Below are 24,650 nucleotides of genomic sequence, written 5' to 3'. Positions count from 1 at the left end.
GCTAATGTAAACAATGTTCAACATAATTTACACTTATTCATTTGCAAACCTACTCAGGCTTGTCTGTCACGGGTGTTCAGACTGCAAAACTTCACAGTGCAGTGCCCACAGTGTTTTACTACAGATTATTTTATATGGTTATGAAGAATGTAGCACTTGTTTCAGTCATTGAAATACATCATACAGATCAGCCCGCTGTATGGAGTGAAATACATTGTCTTGAATCCAACCCTATAAGTACAGGTTTGTTACTGTTAAGCAACTGCCAGCACACAGCATGATAGTGTTTCAATTCATATTAACTTTTATAAAACTAATGGCAATCAGCAGCATTATCTGGGAAGTGACTATATTTGGAAGTGTAAGTATGACCACCCAGCACTATGAAGGAACATTATAGCACTTATTTAGCTTTTGTAAAAGGCTATTGATACATGAGTATATCAAAGAGGGGCTGCTGCAGAGAAAGGAAAATTCTGGCATGCCAATATTAACTGCTACTGAGGACCTTTATAGTGGTTTAACTGGGGGAAAAGGGGGGTGTATGAAAGGGTTCTCACTCTGCCAGTATTGAGACCTCTCTGAGTGTACATGGAATGTTTTAATTATTTTCAAGTAACTCCACAGCATGCTCAGCTGATTACTGTTTTTCTCCTAATTAGTACTTTGGGGATCAACAAATGAGGTCATTATGACAAAAAGAGTGACAAAGGCCTATATATATATATATATATATATATATATATATATATGTGTGAATCAGATGAAATCATTCATTCAGGATTGTTTTGCAAAGTGCTTGTATCCTTCTTGTCAAAGTACCATATACGTTTATGCTGTTGTATGATTTTTATTACTTTTTTTCTTTTGTACTAACTTGTTGTTTGTTATAAGGAGGTTCATTTTATATATATATGTACATATATATATATATATATATATATATATATATATATATATATATATATATATATACACACACACACTAAACAGTTTAGTCTGAAATATGGTTGCTTCTGTGATGATTATGAAGAACAAAGTATATTAGGATAGATATAATATGACTTTAATGAAAAAATAACATTTTAATTACAGAAAAACTATGCATTGCTCCAAAGGACAAATGAGTACATTGGTAGTGCCATCCATACTGCATCTGAAACACAGTGCTAATGGTTGTTCCCACACCAGGCAGCCAAGGTCACAATTCATAGACAGCTGCGTACTGAAAGTCTGCAAGCTTGTACTTCAGTGTGTGTACCAAGGACAGAGATCTGCAGTGTACCCCAAGTACTCCACTAGTGCAGTCAACACTGACATCACAACCAAGGGCAGAGATCTGCTGTGCACACCACGTACTCAAGCAGTGCAGCCAACACTGACATCACAACCAATGACAGAGATCTGCAGTGCACACCACGTACTCCAGCAGTGCAGTCAACACTGACATCACAACCAAGGGCAGAGATCCGCAGTGCACACCACTTACTCCAGCAGTGCAGTCAACACTGACATCACAACCAAGGGCAGAGCTATGCAGTGCACATCACTTACTCCAGCAGTGCAGTCAACACTGGCATCACATCCAAGGACAGAGATCTGCAGTGCACACCAAGTACTCCACTAGTGCAGTCAACACTGACATCACAACCAAGGGCAGAGATCTGCTGTGCACACCACATACTCAAGCAGTGCAGTCAACACTGACATCACAACCAATGACAGAGATCTGCAGTGCACACCACGTACTCCAGCAGTGCAGTCAACACTGACATCACAACCAAGAGCAGAGATCCGCAGTGCACACCACTTACTCCAGCAGTGCAGTCAACACTGACATCACAACCAAGGGCAGAGCTATGCAGTGCACATCACTTACTCCAGCAGTGCAGTCAACACTGACATCACATCCAAGGGCAGAGATCTGCAGTGCACACCACTTACTCCAGCAGTGCAGTCAATGCTGACATCACAACACTAGTATTTACGGCTTTACCGGAGCATAGTGACAGCATGCTGCTGTAGTCAATTGATGGACACATATTATGGTAACACTGTACCCCCTGCAACAAACAAGTAGTGAAAGTATTTTGGTGGCATAAGTTGACATGAAGTGTCAACAGTAGAATGGCACAAGCCACTCTAGTGGCATAGAGGGAAAAAGCCAACTTGGGCAAATGATGTAGCGGCAATGGGTAGAGAACTTATTGGTGATGCTCCCTAAGGGCAGATATGGATGTAATCAACAAGTATGGAGGGGGTAGGGAAATGTAAAGTGGATAGGACATATAAAATAAAAAAAAAACTAAATTGAAGCACAGATGGCTGAGCCCCTAGGACACCTTTAAGATCAACGACTGGCCCCAGCAACACTGCAGAAAGTCCAGGGAGTAGGAGGACACCTGGTAAACTATGTGTGGATATGGAGTAATGGGGTCTTGGGGTCCAGATTGCCACAAATGAGGTTCAAGGGGACCAAAAACATTAATAACAAAAGTAGAATGGCACAGAGCTATCTTCTTACATCTAAACAGCATGCAAGACATTCAGGCAGGGAGTCCACCAATATAGTAAGGGGGTACATCACCTCAAAATCATGTGACCTACTTTACAATAATACATTAAGTATGCTGGGAAACTGCCTTAACACACAATAGGGCACATCAGAGACCAGAACCGCATGCCATGGATTTAGACACCACACAGAGCATTCAGGGGGTGGGAGGGTTCAGTAGGAGTAGAAGGGCACACAGACGGAATACCCATCAAGGCAGATGCCCTACAGGTATAAGATGCAAATGTACTATAGGGAGTATTTCTGAATTAGCGGGTAGTGTTAATATGGGTCAGCATAGTCAAGAAGGCAGCAGTATGGGGCAGGCTAATGTGCAGTAATGAACAGCACAATTCTAAAGATGCTGAACTGTAATGACCTTATTACCTCCTCCTGCATTTTAGCTGTTCTTCTGCACCCCAGCTTAGCTCACTACTCCATGACTCTATATATTCTGGGCTATAAAGCCCAACTACATTACAGGTGCTTACTGGGATGGACTGATGTCATTCGATTCCACCCATCTATATTTATTTTGCTTTCAATCCAAGTAAAATCTTTTGTAAGTTATAAAACATACAAAAAGATATACAAAAAATGTAACATAACATACTCTCACAGCAATATTTCACTGAACCAAGTGATGGATACAAAAAGTTTAGATAATAACTCAAACTTGTATCTTTTTAAAATAAGTAAATCTTACATATATTAGAGCTTACAAATACTAGAGGAGGAGACCAAAAGGTAGTTGAGACCATGGGAGAATCGAGAGAGAGTGAGAAAAAGAGAGAGAGAGAGCTGAGACACCACAAACCAAGTATTCATAAATTCATACATTTCCTCTGCTGTCTGTACTTTCATTCCTAACAACTTCTGCCTTTGTCTTGTCACTACCAACCCATGTTCATAACCATCATCATCTGCCAACTTTGACAACAAATGTTTACGTTCTCATATAGTGGGTATGTCTTTAGACTTCCACTGACAAGTTATACATTACCTTTTTACCGAAAATAATATTAACCAAAGCAAATTATTTTTCTCATCTATTTCCTAATGATTCCTCAAACCCACAAAATATATCTCAGACACAATTACTATTTACTCACCAAATGTATCATTTATTAAGTTCTAAATGTCAGATTTAAAAGTCTGTAATTTTGAACAACCCTAAAATGTATGCACCCCATCCTCAATCTTACCCTCATTATATCTTCAGCAGAACTGTAGCTTATTCTATAAGGACAAATTTGACTCAAGACAGTAATGTTAGGCCTATGACCAATCCCTGTTATACTCTGAACAAAAATGCCTATTCCAGTGAATCAATGGCTTTCTTTATATTGAACAATGTCAATCCTGGCTCTCTCCTTTCCTGGTTTGGTTTTGAAGGAATTTCTCCAATGGAGAAATCAACTATCCTTGTCTGTCTTGCCTTTCAAAATCAACCTCTATCCTCTCTGTATTAGCCCCACCCCCCATTTTACCTCCAAACTAGAAACTAAGGTCTTTGTTGCAATTTTCATCCACTTTAATTATAGAAATGGGCCTGTAGTTACCCAATTATGTCCTTTCCTGGTCTCTATTTGGGATAAGAACCATCCCTGGCTAAGTGTTTTTCCAGGGCAATGGAAAACTACTCTCTGCATTGTTGTATAAAGGTTTTCACCTGTTGGTCTTTCTATATTTCTCCTTTTCCAGTCCTATCTACCATTTCACTGGATGTTTTTGTTATTTGTTAACTCATCTAGCTATGTAACGGCCTCATTTAACTGCAGCCTTTAAATTCCGTGAATTGTTTTCAATCCGCTTTCCAGCTTGCATTAAGCTTTACTCTATTCCTGATTACTGTAAGTCGGACAGAAAGTATTAATCTCTTGTTGCCATATACTTGGCCTACATATTCCCTTTTACACTATTTATTTATCTGTTTTATTATTTTTTTCTGAGGTTGTTTTTCAGCCATGCCCCAGGCCTTATAAGGATGACGATGTATTAACATATAAATCAAAGCAAAAGGCAAAATACACACCATATAGTGGATCAAAACAGAATGTAGATTTAAAGTCTAAGTTACATATAGCAATGCTATGTAGTAGATATCAAAGACTGAAACAATACTAATTTCATGAACTTTAATCATACATTGACTTAGGAATGGGGTCCATTCCCGCCATGGTATTAGAAACCCAAAAGATGTGGAGAAATTAAAAAGATAGATGCTGTACAGAAAATTCACCACAGGCAACAGAGTCAGTGAAATCAGTTATGATGTGATCAAGATGCAGAACTGTGAACACTATATGGATATCATTGTAGTATATGGAAAAGTCAAATGAACTGCAAATGCTGCATACAATAGCAGAGTGTTCATGTGTTACGATATGGAGTATCCACAGCCTCTCCAAAGGAAAAGGATAAAGTGTATGTTTGGAGGATCATAGTCTGCAGTGATTTCTCAGGTGGAGACTAAGGAAAGCCATATTGGGTACCTACCTGGTAATGAAATGACAGTGTCTATATACCTATATCATTTTTATGAGTGAGAGACAACCTGTGCCATACCTTGTAAAAGCAATGGCACAGAGCCAGTTATGAATTCTCACATTAATATTTCATGCTGAACTGCTTCTTGTGCTGCATTTCAATGATTTTAATGTAATTGAGATAAATAATTACTTAACATTTATTTTATTGAATAGTTCTTAGATTTTAGCATGCAAATTAATAAGTGTAATCTAATCTTTATACATACAGGAGAAAATCACAGTGAAAAAAAAGGATGAGTTCTGTATATCTGGGAGGATATAAAATTGTAAAAGTAAGCGCTTACTTTTATCACTTTCTTTTATGTTCAATAAATAGAGTTTTTGCCTAGCCGTGTTGGTTCGGTACTTGTTTTTTACTTCAAGTTTACACAGTTTTCTTATATCGCACCTTTCACCTGTTCCTGTGTATATTTACTTTTTGAGGATAAAAAATGGGTCCATCAAGCCTCTACAGGAAATTTAACTTTAATTCCATTCTAAAATGTATGTCACTTCACTGGAGATTTATGATCCTTCTTAGTGATATCAGGCATAGCCACAGCTGACTTGTGGTATTCAGGGGACCACTCCGTGGCTTCCTAGACTTCAGTCAGTAGTCTCTTGATTTTTTAATGGTCATGTAGTACAGATGCAGCATCTTCTGACATTTCCTCTGTATACCGGCCATACTCCTAAGTAGCTATGAACCTTCTGGAGCATTGTACAGGCTGTATGCCTAAAGAATGTCCACGTTTGTTCTGTGGCCTATGGGGCATGGGTACCTTGTCTCGTAGATGTAGTTCAGTATAAAATAAATAACTAATGTGTCTTTTATCAATTCACTTGGTGAAGCTCATACCACAGTATGTTAGAGATATACAGTGGATATAAAAAGTTTATACACACCTGTTAAAATGCCATTTTTTTGTGATACAGGTGCTTCAACAAAGTATTAGTTTAAGGGTGTGCACACACAACAAAGTATTAGTTTAAGGGTGTGCACACTTATGCAACCAGCATATTGTATTTTTTTTATTTTTTATATTTTTTCCCCTAACAGATTTGTTTGTTTTTCAATTGAATTGTACAAGTTACAGGTCACATTAAAGGTGGGAAAAGTTTTGAAATGGTTTATTGTGGTCTCATTTTTTTATATCACAAAAAGCTGGCATTTTAACACGGGTGTGTAAACTTTTTGTATCCACTGTAAACTCAAGAGAATGTCTATTAAATTAAATTTCTCCTTTAATTAGGTAACACAGTGCCTTCTCCAAGCCCATCTGCTTATAAGCAGTCATACCCTGATTACTGTTTTTGTCTTCTTATTCCGTCTGTGTTTCCATTTCCACAACTCATCCTCGCCAAATTTGATAGTTATCTTTACTCTACTGTTTTCCACATACAAGCTGTTTAAAATAATTTTATTTTATGCGGTGGTGGTGCTGTGGTAGCGTTGTCCAGTTTGATTCTCAGCTAGAGCGTCTTCTGCGTGGAGACATGCGTGAATGGGCGTTCCTTCGTTGAAGGTTGTGCGTCAGGGCTGGTAACTCGGCACGTAAAAATCAACCACCAATCATTAGCGGACCGGAGTTCCACTGTGGCGACCCCTAACCGGGACAAGCCGAAAGACACAACAACAGGCTGTGTTTATGTTGCTAGCTGATCAGAAAGATCTGTTGCCCTTTTTCTGGATCGCTGTCAAATGTATTATTTATTCATTTTATTGGTTGGAAAATTATTTAAGCAATTAGATGAGCTAGTCTTTTTTCAGATTTTCAGTCATAACTCAGACAACAAGAAGAGAAACTAAATGCAAAATGTTAATATATGGATAGTTTAAAATGGTCAATTAATCAGCATATTTATGAAAGGAAACTAGAATCTCAGGAGAAAATCCATAGAGACACAGGAAGAATGTACAAGCTCCACACATACAGTTACCAAAAGTCAGACTGAACACCATAATCTGGAGCTCTGAGGCAGAGATCTTCATCACTAAGCCATCATACTACAGATTAAAAACAGTACCCCATTATGCTCACTTCTAAAACACTCCATGCTAGCCTTCATCTATGTTTCCCCAACATGCATGCATGCATGCAGGCCCAACCCAAAGTCGCACTTAATCATGCTGAGCTATAAGACCAGCATTTTCCATGACAACCACCTAGTACTTAATACAATTAACCACTCTTCATAAAATCAAGGTAAATTAATTAGCACTGAGAAACTCTTATATTATGCTGATTTACTAAGTGTGCTGTTTCATTAACTGTACACCATTAATAGGAATTAATAAAAACTCAAGAGAATTTGAGGTTATTCTTTATCCTCCATCAGGTACTAGTAAAACTGCACTTGGATTAATAGGTCCTCACAAATTAAGCAAACAGAAGTCAGAGTCAAATTGTACATGAGATGTTCCTTATAATTAGAAAAGGTGTTAGATTATTAAAATATAATTTCACAGTATATAACTGAGCAGAAAACAAATATATATAAAAAGCATGGTGTTACTAGGGGGGGGGGGGTAAAGGGAAAAGGGAACTGCATCTGCCAGTAGATTTCTGTAGCACTTGGACAAAATGCGGACCATAAGGTCTCCATCTGTCAGCTTTCTTATGTTTTATACATAAACAATAGGAAATAAAGCTACCTGGTTATCATTTTTACAAAAGAAAGTGCACTTCTAACATAGGTGACATGCATCATATCATTTCATTAATTTAATAAAATGTTACCTTGTTCTGATGTCTGTTTTAGACATTTTTGTCTTTCTCTGGTATGTTGCCTATGAAACAGTTTGTACTTCACAAAAATATTATTAAATGAATTACTACATCCTTCATAATCAGCTGTCATATCCTGGCTCTCTGCTTTGACAACTTAAAGAGTGGGCAGTTTCATCAAAAAATATTGAATGCTGAGTGCCGTGGAGTCCTTGCTGGTTCTTCATTACCTTCATAACACAACCTGTGTTCAGTAATATTTATGTAGGAATCAGCAACTCAATGCTGCATTACTATTTTATTCATTCAGTGTACAAAATATTATTTTTGACATTCAGAACAGCATAGTTCCATCTACTGACCAACTCAATGCTGCATTACTATTTTATTCATTCACTGTACAAAATATTATTTCTGACATTCAGAACAGCATAGTTCCATCTACTGACACTGTGCACTTGAGTTGGTCAGATGTAATTGGAATTTATTGTCTGTGCCAGCAGTGACACAACACACCCTCTTGGTCACTAAATGTGGATTATGACATCTGCATGAAGTGAGTTACTACATTCTGCACGACCAGTTGTCACATGGTATCACTTAGGATCTTGCAACATATAAGGTCTTAACACCATGAGTGCCATATTTTTATTTTTATCTCCTTAGAAAATTAGTTTAAATGTACTTAATTGGGTTTTCAAATCAAAATATCCACAGTTCCAGATTTTATTTGAAGTTAGATTGTGATGTAAAGAAGTTATTATACAACTCCCCCCCCCATTAATATTCACAAACGTGCATGATGATTGGTCAGTGCGCACGTTGTAAATCAGAGTTATAGTAATGGAGAAAGGTCCGGTCGTCCGGACTTTTTCCATTACTATAAAACTCTTTTTCTCACTGTTTCGCTATGTTAAATGAGTTTAACATAGCAAGACAGCTTTAAAAAAAGCAACGGAGATTCTCCGTTGCTTTTTTAAAGCTGTCTCGCTATGTTAAACTCCTTTAACATAGCGAGACAGTTTGTAAAAAGCAACGGAGATCTTGCTTTCTCCATTGCTTTTTTCAAAACTGTCTCGCTATGTTAAATGGGTTTAACATACTGAGACTGCTTTAAAAAACGGAGATTCTCCGTTGCTTTTTTAAAGCTGTCTCGCTATGTTAAACCCATTTAACATAGCAAAACAGTTTGTAAAAAGCAACGGAGATCTTGCTTTCTCCGTTGTTTTTTTCAAAACTGTCTCACTATGTCAAATGGGTTTAACATACCGAGACAGCTTTAAAAAAAGCAACAGAGATTCTCCGTTGCTTTTTTTAAAGCTGTCTCGCTATGTTAAATGGGTTTAACATACCGAGACAGCTTTAAAAAAAGCAACAGAGATTCTCCGTTGCTTTTTTTAAAGTTGTCTCGCTATGTTAAACCCATTTAACATAGCGAAACAGTTTGTAAAAAGCAACTGAGATTTTGCTTTCTCCGTTGTTTTTTTCAAAACTGTCTCGCTATGTCAAATGGGTTTAACATACCGAGACAGCTTTAAAAAAAGCAACAGAGATTCTCCATTGCTTTTTTTAAAGCTGTCTCGCTATGTTAAATCCATTTAACATAGCGAAAACAGTTTGTAAAAAGCAACGGAGATCTTGCTTTCTGTGTTGCTTTTGCCCACAGTTCTGATGTACTGCGTAGGCATACGCTTGCGCAGTACATCAGAACTGCCGCAGAATACCAGACAGCTGCGGAAGGGCAGCAAGGAGTAATTATTTTTTTCTTAAATAATGTCATTGTATAATAGCAATAACCCACTTCTGGGTGTGGGTAATGCTGGATTTACCCACGGTTGGCTTTGTTTGGCCACTCGGGCTTCGCCCTCGTGACCAAAACCACGCCAACCATGGGTAAATCCAGCATTACCCACACCCAGGAGTGGGTTATTGCTATAATGTAAATAACTGGCATGTTGGTATCTAGCAGTTATTAAGTAGAAAGTATCAGAATAAGGGGTTGCCTGTCATTTCATTGAAGACACAACTCACTCAACACAACTTACCTTAACTCACGTCATCTGAACCAGCAAAGCGCAGGAAAAAAAAGTAATAAAAGTATTTTTTTTGCAGTAGGGCTTTGTCCCACCCCAACATACATCCCTAACCTATATATAAAAATTCTACAGTATGTACTACAGTGAATGAAAGGAAGAAAACTCAGGTAAAATGAAAACAGTAAATAGTAAAAGTTGCAGAATATTTTTTTCTTAAAAGACAGGTTCTGTGAGTCAGCTTCAAAAAGCTGTTGAATCGTATAGCACAGTTCCTATACTACCTAGGTTACTCCATGTGGTGTGCTGAAAGGCACATCAGGAGTAAGCAGGGATCCATGGAAAAGAGTAGAGCATTCAGGAGAGAGAGAGAGAGAGCAAGAGTCGTTGGCCACAGTGGTGCAGTGGTTAGCATTGCTGCCTCATAGCAAGAGGTTCTCCCCTTCGATTCTTGGGTGAAGTGTCTTCTGTGCAGAGTCTGCATGTCTTCCCTGTGGTCAAGTGAGTTTTAAAAGTCATGCAGGTAGGTCCATGTGTGTGTGCATGTGCCTTCTGTGAAGGTTGGGCACCAGGCTGGCAATTCAAAACCATAAAGCTCCACCTCTAAAAATCTTCCACAATTTAGCTTCCATCCAATTGCTACATCATTTATCCATACCTGACTCAGAAAACTAAAACCTACCACACTCGCAGCTGACCAACTTCCAGCAGAATATCTACAAAAATCTGCTGACACCATTGCCTATCCAATCTCAGTACTTATAAATCGCACATTAATAGAAGCTAATATTCCCAGTATCTGGAAAATACCTTATGTCATCCCTCTCCATAAAGGGGGAGGCTCTACTGAACTATCCAATTATAGGCCAATAGCCATACTCTCCTCCCTAGCCAAAATAATGGAAAAATGTATCCAAAAACAGTTCATGCACCACTTAATAAACAACCATCTCCTGGCAGACACTCAACACGGCTTCAGACCTCACCACAGCACCACTACAGCCCTATTAGCCTTCTCTAACACCATTAACTTTCATCGTAATAACAACCATATTTCTTCAGCCCTATTCCTGGACCTGTCCAAAGCTTTTGATATGGTGGATTACCAACTATTGATCCATTCCCTAAAATCACTCTGTCTAGATCTAAAATCACTTCAATGGTTTGAGTCCTACCTAAGTGATAGACAACAAGCCGTACTCTGGCACTCTAAACTTTCCACCCTATTACCAAACAACCTGGGTGTTCCACAAGGGTCCATACTAGGTCCTCTGTTATTCTCCATCTTCATCAATGATCTTCACACTGCCATTCCTAAAGTTAACTGCATCCAATACGCAGACGACTCAACACTGATTTGCTCAGCTACATCCCCTACAGAGTTGCAGCTAAGTACCCAAACAACCTTCAACACGATAGAAAACTGGCTATCCAACCACCGCCTGATTCTAAACCCCAAAAAGACTAAAATGCTTATATTCCTACCAACACAAAAGTCCCTCCCCATAAACTTCACAATCAAATCCAAAGATGGCACAATTATCTCTCCTGACCCATCTACTAAACTTCTAGGTGTCACTATTGACATCCACTTAAAGTTTGATCTACATGTTAACCAATTGATCAAAACCATCAATAAAAAACTAGGTTCACTGTACAGATTAAAGAACTTTCTAACTCCCATAGCCAAAGTAGCCATTGCTCATTCTCATCTTCTCTCTACTCTCCTGTATGCATCCCCTCTTCTTTTAAATAACAATAAGTCCAATCTAAACAAACTTACTACCTGTTACAATCACATTGCCAGATTCGCCACTGGGCTCCCTTTTAGAACACATCACTGCATTAATCTAACTCAGCTTGGTTGGCTCGAACTTCCTAGTCTAGTGCTATACAACCAACTGATCATAGCCCACAAAATCATATACACCCCTGAAAACACCCCTTCACTCAAACACCTAGTCACCCTGCACAACAATCCACGACCACTTCGTTCTTCCAACAAAGTCCTCATCCAGACTTACAAAACTAATAACCTAGCCGGTGACTCTCTCCTGTCCAACTCCCTAGGTAGAACCTGGAACCTTTTACCCCCTGAGATTACCTCAATTTCTTCCTTGAATCACTTCAAAGCCAAGCTCAAACTACACCTGGGGTCTAAAAGGTCCTGCTACTGTACCAAGCCTGGCTAATCCTCACTCTTCACAACGTATTTAGTCTTCATTCTCTCCTTCTAACTAAAACATCTCACTCTCACTTACTAACGATGTAAGCTTGTGGTTCCTTTTACAATATTATTAATGTCAACTTCTGATTCCATGTTCTAAAATGTATTTTGTCGGTTCTTCAAGCAATCCTATACTTTTGTACATTGTTTTTGAATTTCTGTATGTTTTTGCTGCTTTTGTTGGAGCTTTTCTCCCCGGGCCTCCACTGAAAATGGACATATATCCAGTTGGACTATCCCGGTTAACAAATGTAAAATAAATAATAAAATAAATAATAAAAACTCCACTGCCAATATGCAGACCAATGATCCACTGCGGTGACCCCTAATGGGAGAAGCTGAAAGACATTGCTTTTTTTATTCAGGAGAGAAGGCAAAGAAACAGATGGTAGTGATATATTTGCAACCACCTGCAACAGTTGTGCAAAAGTCTCTGCAGTACATTCTTTACCTACATGTGGTTATGACCGCATTAAGTCCTATGTGGCAGTTGTATGCAGTGACTATGTATATTCCTCTTTCCACTGTGGTGATAAACAAATATTGCTTATATTTTATACACAATATTGTTGATTAATAGCTATCACATGAAAATAGATGCCAAGCAAGCTAAGCACCTACAACAGATAATCATTAAGACATCATCTGCTATCAGAATGTATTCCTAATGAAAATGTGTGCATTCTGCTCTCAAACAGTTACATTTTTTTCTGTACTGTAAAAAAAAAAATCTATTTTAGAATTCAGTTCACTCATGGATCAACAAACATTTTAATTGTCCCGTGCAGCTTTATCTACATCTACTGCTTTTACTGTAGTTTAGCACTGAATATGCTCTCATTGCTGATTCAATAAAAGATGTAAGCCGAATCTCTAGCTCTTCAATAGTGAAACCAAACATACTAGGCTGAAATTGCTGTCGATTAACGGCAAGTTTTATGTTACTATATGCTACCTTAAGATTAATGTCAGCATTTCTGCATTCATGTGACTTTGAATTGTAAATTGTTGAACTGTATTCCTGCATTCATGTGACTTCTAATGTAAATTGTTCTACAGTAACTATCAGTTGCCAACTATTTACTGCCTTATTCAGCTTATTTCACTGCCATCTGCCTTATACTATATATTAAATTGTTGAACAGCTTTTCTGCATGTATATGACTTCCAGTGTAAATTGCCAACTATTTACTGCCTTATTCAGCTTCAGTGCCATCTGCTTTCCATCTCAATGTTTGACTTCCTCATAATCTCAGTTGTGTAATTGTAGAGCCATTGCTGCCTCAGTATACAGTTTGAAGCCTGCATTTCACAAACTAGCTTTCTCTTAACCCACTCTCCTTCTTCTCAGTGTTTCTAACTGCCACATCTGTTTTGCTTACATATTTATTTTGTATTTACCCCATGTCTACGTGATAAACAACATCACCATGGCCATCTCCCATGTAACCACCTATCTGCATTTCAATATGCCCAGAAGAATAGCATCCATGTCCCTATTGATCACTGTCTGCTAAGAAAGGCAAGATTTCTGCAAGCTCGTCACAAATAAGGATTTTCAGGACTACATAGTCTGTCCATTAAATGTGTTTCCATCTGTCTGATCCAGTAAAAGTACCCAGTGAATTTTCTAAGAATTAATTAAATTCAAAGTATTCACAATTGGTCTGCACACAGCAAAGGGATATCAGCACTTAACACTTGTTTCCTCACCCATATTTCATTTTGTCAGACCTCAATTATAATCTCATACTGACAAATTGTCAGTTCGTTATTACCCCTGCTATAGAGTACAAAACAGGCCTTCAGACTAACTTCTACTTCACAGTTATTAAAATACATCTAACTTAACCTCTGCATACATGCATAAAATACATTAAAAAGCCTTTGCATACAAATATTGTCACCCTTCTCACACCACAGTAGAATCATATTATAATTTTACCTGTATAACCACTTTTTCTGTAGCAGTATTCATGTCAAATTACTGCTCACTGATTGTTTTCTTTTCTCTTTTGCACTTATCTAATCGACTCGTGCAACCCAATCTGTTCACCTTCACTGTGCTCGGGCTCACTCTGCTTCCCTACCCTACCACAATTTCCACACATTCCCTCCTACTTTACCTTTATACTGATTTTGACCCACCCCCTCTTACTTTCTCCACCTATCATTATACATACCCCACACATTCAGCCACAACTTCATCCCTATCATAGTCTCTCTTCATAGCAATTATTAACCTACTTTAATTCTGATATACAATGCCAGCTTCCTACAAAACATTCCTCACTCTCTTGTTCACATTTCTAACTGTTTCTACCATCTCATATCTCACTTTTCATCACTACTCTAAAAATACACTTACACAAAATACTACTATAAATCCTTCATCTTCTCCCAAGCACACTCCAAGCTATGCTAATACCTCACATAGCCAATTTAGCATCACTGTTGTTAACAGCCTAGAAATCAAATCTCTTTATAAGGATCCCAAATCCCTTCCATTCAAACTTCATAACTTCCTAAAAACCTACCCGATCTATTCCAAAAAATTATTTCTTATTCCCCGTTCTGACGATATACATCCAAACCCAGGACCTTATCCTTTCCTAACAATCATAACCAGCACCCAAAACTACACTTATCCACAATAAACGTTCGTAGCACCTGCAATAAACAGGTGACTTTCATGCCTAGATTGCTCAACAAACCTTAGATGTATTAACAGCCAGAGAAACATGGCTTAAACCAAATATAAAAGACTCTGAAGTTCTAACTCCTGGCTACAACATAATGAGGGCAGATATAATTCATAAAAATCTAGTGGTATTGCACTATTCTACTATAATCACTTTAATTTTACTCCTTACTCTAACTCTATCCCATTATTTGAACAGCTGAACTTTGTATCACCTTCCTGCAACTAAATACTTCAAAAAGTCTGTGCACAGAGGTAATATATATTCCTCCAGGCCAAACTATCTTACTACTAAAGGACATAGTCTCCTCGATATTTACTACAATTCCCTACAATTCCCAATGAAACTATTGTCCTAGGTGATGTAAATATAAACTGGAAAAAAAAACTAACATTAGACTCCTCAATTCATAGCATTAATCTTTATGGGTTCTCATAACTCATAACGACACCATCTAGGTATGACAAAAATTTCACACAAGGTTCCATACTAGGTTGGATTTTGGTCTTAGACCCAAGTAAACTTCCCACAGCTGGCACCCTCCCCTCTACCCTAAGTGATCATCCACCAGCATATATGTACAGAAATACCTCACACATCCTATATGATCACCACTTAAAAAAAAAATACTCCAGGTAAATTTAACCAAGACTCCCTTCTTTATATATATTACAATCCATAAACTTGTCCACACCACTGTTTTTACCACTTGATGATGCAGCTGACCACTTCAACACTGCATTCCTTACAATCCTTAACAGTCTTGTCCCCCTTATCTCAAAAAATCATGTTCCCAGGCTAACAAAACCAACCAAACAATTAATGACACAAAGAAACAGAGCATAGGAAGAATGGCTAAACTATAAAAATACTCCTAGCCTGCAAAACTTGAGGCATCTCCACAATCAGGTGAAAAGGCATGTAATAAAAGATGATAACAACCTCCAATCAACCCACAAAACAACCCCAAGAAATTCAGATCAACTACTAACTCTTTACTCAACCACAGTACCAAAACAAACTCGAACCCACATCCCAGTAAATCCACCACCCAAACTGCCAGTCTCTGTAATACATATTTCATTTACAGCATAGCTAACTTAACCTCAATAAATTGCAACCAACACAACCATAAAAATCAATATTCTCCTAATAATACCAAAAATAAACATCTCCCTCTAGACATACCCCCTAACTCTCCTCTATCCTATCTTTCTACAACAATCTCTTCACATCCAAACATTAGTACTCCATACTTTTCACTACATCCAGTATCTATTAGTCTCAATAAAAAACATTTACATAGAGTTAAATTGGGCTCAATCTAGGCAGACAACCTCCCCCATTACTACAAACTAGCGGTTCATGGCATAGCCTATCCAGTTAGTATTTTCATCAATCAATCTATCTTGGATTCTTACATTCCAGTATTATAGAAAAAGCCTTACATCATCCCATTGCAAGAGGGTAACTCCATAGAGGTTGATAACTTTTGTCCAATTGCTATCTTATTGCCCTTGTCTAAAATATTACAGAAGTGTATCCTCCACTAACTCAAGTACATTCTCCAAAATGTTTTTCTACTGTCCACTCAACATGGTTTCAGGCCAGCTCACAGCCCAACAGCAGCCCTACTTTCATTCAAAGACACCTTAAACAAATCTACAGACTCTAGCAAGTTTGTTTCCTCATTATTTATAGGCCTTTCTAATACCTTTGATACTGGCTCCTACCCCAAACTACTATATCACCTCTGACCTTGGACACTCATCCTCTTCTGTTGAGTGTTTCTCTAGTTATCCATCAAATAGGCAATAAGTGTAAAAATGACAAGACTCCCTATCATCCTACCTCTCAGCCATCTCTGGTGTTCTTCAAGGCTCTAACTTGGGCCACTCCTTTTCAAAATTTTCACAAATGACTTACACACTGCCACACATAAAAGCTCTTTAATTCAATTTGCAGATGATTCCACCATCATCTGCTCCTCTCAAAGCCTACCACACTTACAACATTTAACCCAAGAGGCCTTCTCCTCTCAGGATGCATGAATAAATTACTTCCAACTGCTACTTAACCCAGTAAGACTATACTCCTTCTATTCACCCCCAAATCTTATCATGAAAATAAATCAGACTTTAAAATGCTATACCATAATGATACAATAATTGAAGCTGTTCCTTCCACCAAGCTCCTATGCATAATAATCTTTGGCATGCTAAAATTGATTTCCGTGTCCTACACCAAAAACTAGGTATGTTATACAGGCACAAATCCTACCTAAATAAACATTTTAGACTTACACTAGCAAATACCTACTTTTAGTCCATATTCCTCTATGGTGCACCTATTCTCACCAATATCCAAGTCTCACCTAAATCTAAACTTGAATCATTCTGTAACAAAATATCCAAATTTGCTACTAGTTCTACACATGTCATCCATCACTGTATTCCTCTACAATCTCTCAGATTGCTTGAGCTACATCTTACACATAACATAATTTAAAAACCACTGTCTGCCTTGTTTCCTATTTTGCAAACCTACAATCCCACTAGATCCCCAAGATCTGAAGACAAACAACTTCTCACACTGCATAAAACTAAAAACTCAGTTGGCATAAGCCTGTTAGTTTTTTCAAAATAAAAGCCTGGAGCAACCTACCTAATAATATAAGACTCAGCCCTAATCATTATGTCATCAAGCATGCATTAAAAGATTTTCTAAGCAAAACATGGATCTGCACATACTATAAAGCAGATTAAACTAAATCATCCATTTTATCCCTGATTGCTTTCTCATACCCCTAATCATCTATTTACCCATCTTCTCTCCTTATGTCTTCTAACTTGTCAAAAATTCAATCATCTTAGTTTTTATCTATAATCAAGCTTATAGAATCTCATCAGTCATTTGATAACACAACAAGGAGTTTCACCTCTTCCACCCCCTCCAAATATGTCTGACCTCCCCACATCCACCTCTGGGAAACTAATTCCTCCTCTCTGAATTCATACTCTTACAACAACTTCCTTCATCTCTTATTACAACCAACAGCCTATTTCTTCTCTCCAAACCTACACACAAAATCCACCTCCTTGCTTTCCTTTAAATATTATATGAACTGATTTACTAAAGTATATTGCAACCTTTCCTCCTTTCTAGCTCTATTATATGTAATAATTAACTTCTTACTCTCTTTCCCTTCTCTCTGAGTCTAATCATCCTGGCTATACAAAACTACTGTCAGATCAAAAGTTAGTAAAGATTTACCTCCGCTCCTGTCTATCTACTACATCTTGAATTATATGTCAAAGCATGTTCTGTATTGTCCTCTTAATTTTTGTGTTCTCCTTTTTTTAATTTTTTCTTCTTAAAACTCTTCCAGAGTCATGATAATAATATGAATGTATAATGTATTATTGAATTTATGCCACTTTTACTAGTCCTACCTATTCTAGCTCTTATTTCATTAAATGTAAAATGTATGTATATGGAGCTTTTCTCCCCGAACCTCTGCTGCAAATGGATCCTTTTAACCCTGTAGGACTTTCCTGGTAAACAAAGGTGAATAAATAAATGAATAAATAAATTTACAGCTCAATGTGAAAAAGTACACAGACCATTTGTAAAGTAGCAGCATGTGAAGAGGAATGGAATGCTAGCTGCGTGCCTTAAAAGTGTAACCTTTAACCAAAAACCTGTAATGTGTCGTGCATGACAACAAACAGGAGCATTTGCACCGGAAAAAGGCTTTCTGAGATCTGCATGTGTGTGTGTGTGTGTGTGTGTGTGTGTGTGTGTGTGTGTGTGTGTGTGTGTGTGCCATGTATGTGTGTGTGTGTGTGTGTGTGTTTCTGTTAAATATGTCACAGTCTCCAGTGGTATGAAATCCTATACCACATAGCAGTAAAACATGAAAGAAAGCAAAAAGGTGTAGCACAAACAAATAGTACTGAAAATTAAAAGTGTCATGTGGAAGAACATTGCAGCACTGAATTAAGAATCCACATTCAAAATGCAACTGTATTTAACAGGAGAGCGTAAAGTGCACCCAGACTAGGCAAGGAAATGCAGTACAATATTCCATGACAGGTGTTTCACAACAGCAGCAGTACTAACAGTAACAACAGGTTCATGCAATTCACAATCTCAAATGTTACAGACTGAATGATGGTATGAAATGCAGCCATGAAATACCAGTGAAAACCCCAGGGATGGGAAAAGAACAGGACTCACATCTGTCCCATGGGATGGCGGCTATGTCAACAAAGTGTTTCTTAGCTTCAGAGCATAGGAGGCATGGAATGTTATTGTACATGACCAAGAGACCAAAATGATGATGTTCCACCTCCAGAGATATGAGTATCCATTCTTCTGCAGGGAGCGTGCACACACCAGATAAAGAATGATACGTAGGAAGAACTAACCATAGACATGCAGCAAAGGACAGGAATACATGGAACCAGGCAACAGGCCATACTTTGCTAACATTATCTGCATCAGTGCCATCCTGGGCAGCTGGTATGGTGGAAGGAATAGGTGCATCACAAAATGCTTTGTATTGTGTAGACAGATAAGGTCTAATGACATCAGACACAGGAAGTAACAGTAACATAAAGCAGCAGGCACTCTGAAATATGTCTATGTAACAAACCATGTAGAAGACCAACTGGTGCTGCTAGTCCACTGCACTAAGTACAATATAGCATAAGACAACAAGCTCTGCTGGCATACAGAGGTAAAAGTCTCAACTATAACACAAGCGACTCAAGTTCAACTAGAAGCTCAGTAGCTTGGTGGAGTTGGGGGATGGATGACAAGGCTTAGGCCTGCTCACTTCTCCTTAGGAGGAGGAGCAAGTGTGTGTTTGCAACCATACCTTCCATAGTGGAATCCTCAGTGCAGACTGGAATAGACTTGGAGCTGCTTGTCTACAGGAAAGCCAGGACCAATTGACTGCATTAAGCAGAGGCAAGGCATGCATCGCAAAGGACCACTGCATGCAAACCCTGTGGATGCAAATGAGAATGATCAGGAATTAAGCCTTAAAAATGGAAACTAAATGTGATGGTTACCTTAGTGAGAGCTCCTGTCAATTGGCACTCACCCCGGTAAGGGAAATAAAGGACCCACTGGTCAACAGGGTCTGAAGGTTGACAGGCAGCAAGGCCGAAAAGGAAAAAAAAAACTATAACTTAAGCCATGTAGCCATGTCCCTCAAGATCAGAATAAAATATGCTTTATTGCAAGTGTGCAGATACATGGAATGGCCCGTGCTACCCAGTTCATGAAACAAAGCTAAGGACAGCTGGCCTGGGTCCATACAGGAAGATGACATTACAGTAGGTATCAAGGTGTGGTGGGTATAAAGATGACTTAGGTGTCCATACAGGGCATCAGATTGGTTGAGAAGAGCATCAATATGGTCGTCAGTGCATATAAATTAGCTAATTCCCAGGACAACAATATAACTCATTCCAGACAGCAAACATATGGTTGTAGTCCAATGCCAGTCAAGGGATCCACCATGCTACCTAAGAAATGCAATCCACAGGTCCTAACAACAAGCAAATCCACCAAACTGTAATACACTGACTACAAGTTGCTTTGCGTCAAAGAAGTCTGAAACTTAAGTACAATATTCAGCTATGGCATATGATGGCTACGGCTTAGTAAAATTCCATACAGGACCCAACACCTGCAAGTGTCCCACTTTAATACAGTATTGAATTCAACAAAGCAGACAGGTCAGGATAACCAAGGAGGAATGCCCTATAGGATAGCCTGGTTGCAGTAGTGCTGTCTACATATTTTTCCAGAAAGGAACAATGCCACTCAAAACATGGAAAAATAAAAAGACAAGATAAGCAACAGCTGACAACTTTAACTCAGAAGTTCAATGTTTAGTAAAAAAATATATCATATTATGTATATAATACATATTGGAGATAAAAGTAACAGATGCATTCTTACAGTGTCAGCCAATCTGCTAGACAACCCTCCTTAATGGTTTCTAGGTGGGGTTTTACTTCTACACTGGTCTAAACTGAGCAATTTTTCAGCAAAATCCTACACTGATGAATGCCAGTGATTATCTTAGTTTTACAGATAAATACTAGGCTATTAGTCTGAAAAGTATTACAAGCCTAGTCAATAACAAGGTATGATAATCAAATCCTATATCTTGTAATTGTGAAGTAAACAGCTTAACCATTATACCAAGTTGTCCTACTGTAAGCTGTCCATCTACCTGGTGTGAGGGTAGAACCCACAGCCTTCTGCACAAAAGGTAAATTGACTTCCTGTTGCACCACTGACACTGCTTTATCTTGTGTATAAAATGACATAATGCTCTATCTACATAACTATGCTTATCTTCGATGATCAGGAGTTCACTCCCTTGCCACAAGCAAGCAGCTACCTGTAAATCAATCAATAGTAATACTGATTTGACACTACCTTATTAAAAGTGATGTAAATATATGCACCTGCTAAGCTTACAGGGAAGTCCAACAGCAGCCGGCAGTAAATAACCACTCATCCATGAAGGGGTGGGTGGTAAAACTATGCTCCTGACCCATGTGGGAATTTGGCATAGTGGTTAAGCTGTTCACTTTATAGGCACAGGGTGCAGGGTTTGATTCTCACACAGAGTAGTTGGCCGGGCTTGGAATGGCCCCCAAGCGCAATTATCCTGGTACTAATTTGCAAATGGAGATACTTGGGATTAACATTGTTAGGCTTGTAAAGGCTCTAGGGCTGCAAGCCTAGTAACCTGCTATGAATCAATGTAAACTTTCTCATAATCCATCTGCTGCATTATGAAAATATTGGGTATATCATTGCTAAGTGCTGCTTTCAGAATTGTTATTAGTTGCTAGGTTTCAGTGTAAAAACACATTCATATGGCTAGGAATGAAAGTATTAATACTCCAGTGCAGAGAAACGTTTTTGCTCTGAATGCTTCTAGTTTTTCCAGTAAACTTCCCTTGAAATTAAGAACAGCTCAACCCTAATTTGAGTTTTAAATTTCATCAAATAACTGTAAGTCATTTGATGCAGCCTCCGTGATAACCCTCTCTGAGGTTTGAGACTGATAAAATACAACACATTGAAACAGGAAAACATTAAGAACCATTCGTGATGGGTTTTAAGTTGGACTGAATCCTACTCAGCATCACTGGAGTGTAAGAAGCTGAAGAATTTATGCAGGCCTTAATTCAGATGGCTGAATACTATTGAAGTGACTTCCCAAATGTGGCCCAACTCCTTGAATCTCAGTCAAGACAATAATGCTTTCCAGCTCTATAGAGTAGAGGGATAATGCCCTAAATATGCATCAGGTCACCCAAGTTGGAATAACATCTCAAGTGTCTGTAGAAGTACCTGGATAATGCCCTTAGTATTTTGCAGGTGATCTGAATTTGAGTAGTGGCTCAGGTGTCTGCAGGAGCTGAGGGAACAATTCTCTTAACATGCTGCAGGTGATCTGAGTTTGAGTACTGGATCAGGTGTCTGCAGGAGCTAAGGGAACAAAGCTTTTACCGTGCCGCAGGTGGCCTGAGTGTGAGTAGTGGATTGGGTGTCTTCAGGAGCTGAGGGAACAATGCTCTTAATGTGATGCAGGTGGCCTGAGTGAGAGTAGCGGATCAGGTGTCTATAGGACCTGAGGATATAATGCTCTTGATATGCTGCAGGTAACCTGAGTTTGAGTAAAGTGCCTGTAAGAGCTGGTCAGGGTGCATGGGTGGCAGTGGCCACCACTGGTTCACCTATCCTGGAGAGGGAGGCAATTCCGGCTCACCACAAGAATGACACTAAGAGAGAGCACTAGGTGCTACCAAGTGGACTCTGAGCTAAAGCAGCCCACACTGTCATGATGCTTTGCAACAATAAGGACTAGAGGAATGTAGCAAGAGGAGACTTTCTTTTCCTCAGAGGCAGATGCAGAGAAATGTTTTCCCTCATGGGATATCAGTAGCAAGCTTGCAGGAACCAAAGAGGGGAGGGGGTGCTCACAATGGGGAGAGGGTAGGCCAGGTGTACCATCTCCCAGGACCAGCAGGCTCATTCACTCACTACTACCAGACACTTGCCAGGGAATGGAAGGTTAATAAGGATTCTTAGGTGAGAATAAAGGGCTGTAGGCCTCTCACCCAACCTGAGAATGCCTAGCTCATGTGTCTCCAGAATAAATGGGCTAACTGGAGTTGAAAGTGGAGCCATTGGGTACAGCCCTGGAAGGGTGCAAAAAAAAAAAAAAAAGACAATAATGTTTGGTAAGGGTGTGTACTGAGGAGAAGTAGCCATTGCACAGATGTCTGCAGTAGAGACATTATTTTCATTTTTTTAACCTTTACCCTACCTTCCACTGTCATCCAGTTTTGTACACCCCACAAACTCTCCGAGGGTACTTATATAGTTTCTGACCAGATAATCCCTGACATATCATTTCATCAGGCAAGCTCCTTGACTTCTCAGGGAGTATACCTTATGATGAAATTCTTAAAGTTGTGGAGCAAGTACCATATAGGTAGCAGTGGATAGGGCACCAAGAGCCATCATATTGTGATGGATGGTCAACAACCCCAGCAGGCAGTGCAGTGCAGTGATGGCAATGTGCCTGGTGCACACATCCATCCACCCATCCAGTACAGGGTCCTGTGACACTACCCACAGGGAGATTTTGGCATGAGAAGCTCATGGTCCCCACTAAGAGTTGCACAAGCAGCAATCCCTGTCTAACCTTCCCCAGGATTAAAAACACACAAAAAAGATATCTTCTCCAAAAACACAAATTTTATTCACTATTAAGTGCTTCCATCATCCAAATATTATATTTCATCAGAATCCTCTGGATAAGGGAGCCTACCTTTGGCTATTTCATCCTATTCCTTCCCCAGAAAAAACTTTCCTGGCTGTAAAACAAGTCCATTCCCAATCCTGGATCAACAGTGGCACAGATATCCTTGCCACTGAATGCACTCCCCAACAAAGAGTTTCTGCTAGCCTAAAAGCTCAAGTAATTGCAAATCCTGTTGGTTCAAAAAAGATTATTACATCTTAGCTGCGTTCCACTATGTTTAAGCATGTAGTAGAGACATTCTTGAAGTAAATACTGTAAGCAGATATTATTCTGGAAGACTGAGCTTTGACCATAGTATTTGCCAAAAGACAGTTGACAAATTGAAGAAAAAATGCAGTTGGCAATCCACTTGAAAAGTGCCTACTTGGCAACTGAAAGCCCTTCCATACCTTGAGTAAAAGAGAGCAACAGTGTTTCCACTTATTTTAATTCATGCATTCTCTCCTTGTACTTGTACTTCAAGAGTATGAATGTCTCTCTTTCTCTCTCTCACTCTCTCTTTGCTTCTTACACCACCCAAAAACAGTGAGATGTCTGAATTAGTTGAGGGAAAACCCAGAAACTACATTAAGAAGGAAACAATGGTTCTTTTTTAGGGCTATCCTATTATTGTGAAAGACCAGATATGGTTTCCTGCATATACGAGGCAGAAACTCTGAGACGCATCAAGAAGAACTGACGGTCACTAGGAGCAGCAGTTTTCCTAAAAGTTAACATTTCACCTCTGAGCTCAAAAGCTCAAATAGCAGGCAGGCAGACAAGCCTGCATCCACTAATGTTTAAGCCCACTTGAGGGGGTAAGTTCTTTACTGAAGGGGATGAGTTCTTATGTGTGGGATGCATAAGCACCACTCCTTTAAAGAACTGCCTGGCCAACCAGTGCTGGTTCAAAATACTGCCCTGCACAAGTTATAATGCTCTGAAATAACCGAGATATACACCATGGCAGTGAAATATTTGAGGCCAAGATCTTACCTGTACTCATGATATGTTAGAATTACTTAT

The 24,650-nt window shown here is 38.9% G+C and overlaps 1 protein-coding gene across 2 annotated transcripts in view; it reads left to right on the top strand.

The window, feature by feature from the left end:
• Positions 1-24,650, top strand: part of LOC122809241 (interferon-inducible GTPase 5-like) — a 112,055-nt gene that overhangs the window by 29,045 nt on the left and 58,360 nt on the right. The window contains exon 1 of one of the 2 annotated variants that reach the window (XM_044080559.1): positions 5,335-5,378. The exons of the other annotated variant lie outside the window; for it this stretch is intronic. The gene's annotated coding sequence lies outside the window, so the exon portion shown is untranslated. Of the gene's footprint in view, positions 1-5,334; positions 5,379-24,650 lie in introns of those variants that run through there. 2 annotated transcript variants of the gene reach the window in all.

This window comes from Protopterus annectens, chromosome 8.part0, assembly GCF_019279795.1.
Source record: "Protopterus annectens isolate FY-2018-M chromosome 8.part0, PAN1.0, whole genome shotgun sequence".
In the NCBI taxonomy this organism is placed as follows: Eukaryota; Metazoa; Chordata; order Ceratodontiformes; family Protopteridae; genus Protopterus; species Protopterus annectens.
The sequence above is the reverse complement of the archived record's forward strand: the minus strand, read 5'-3'. Positions and strand labels throughout refer to the sequence as shown.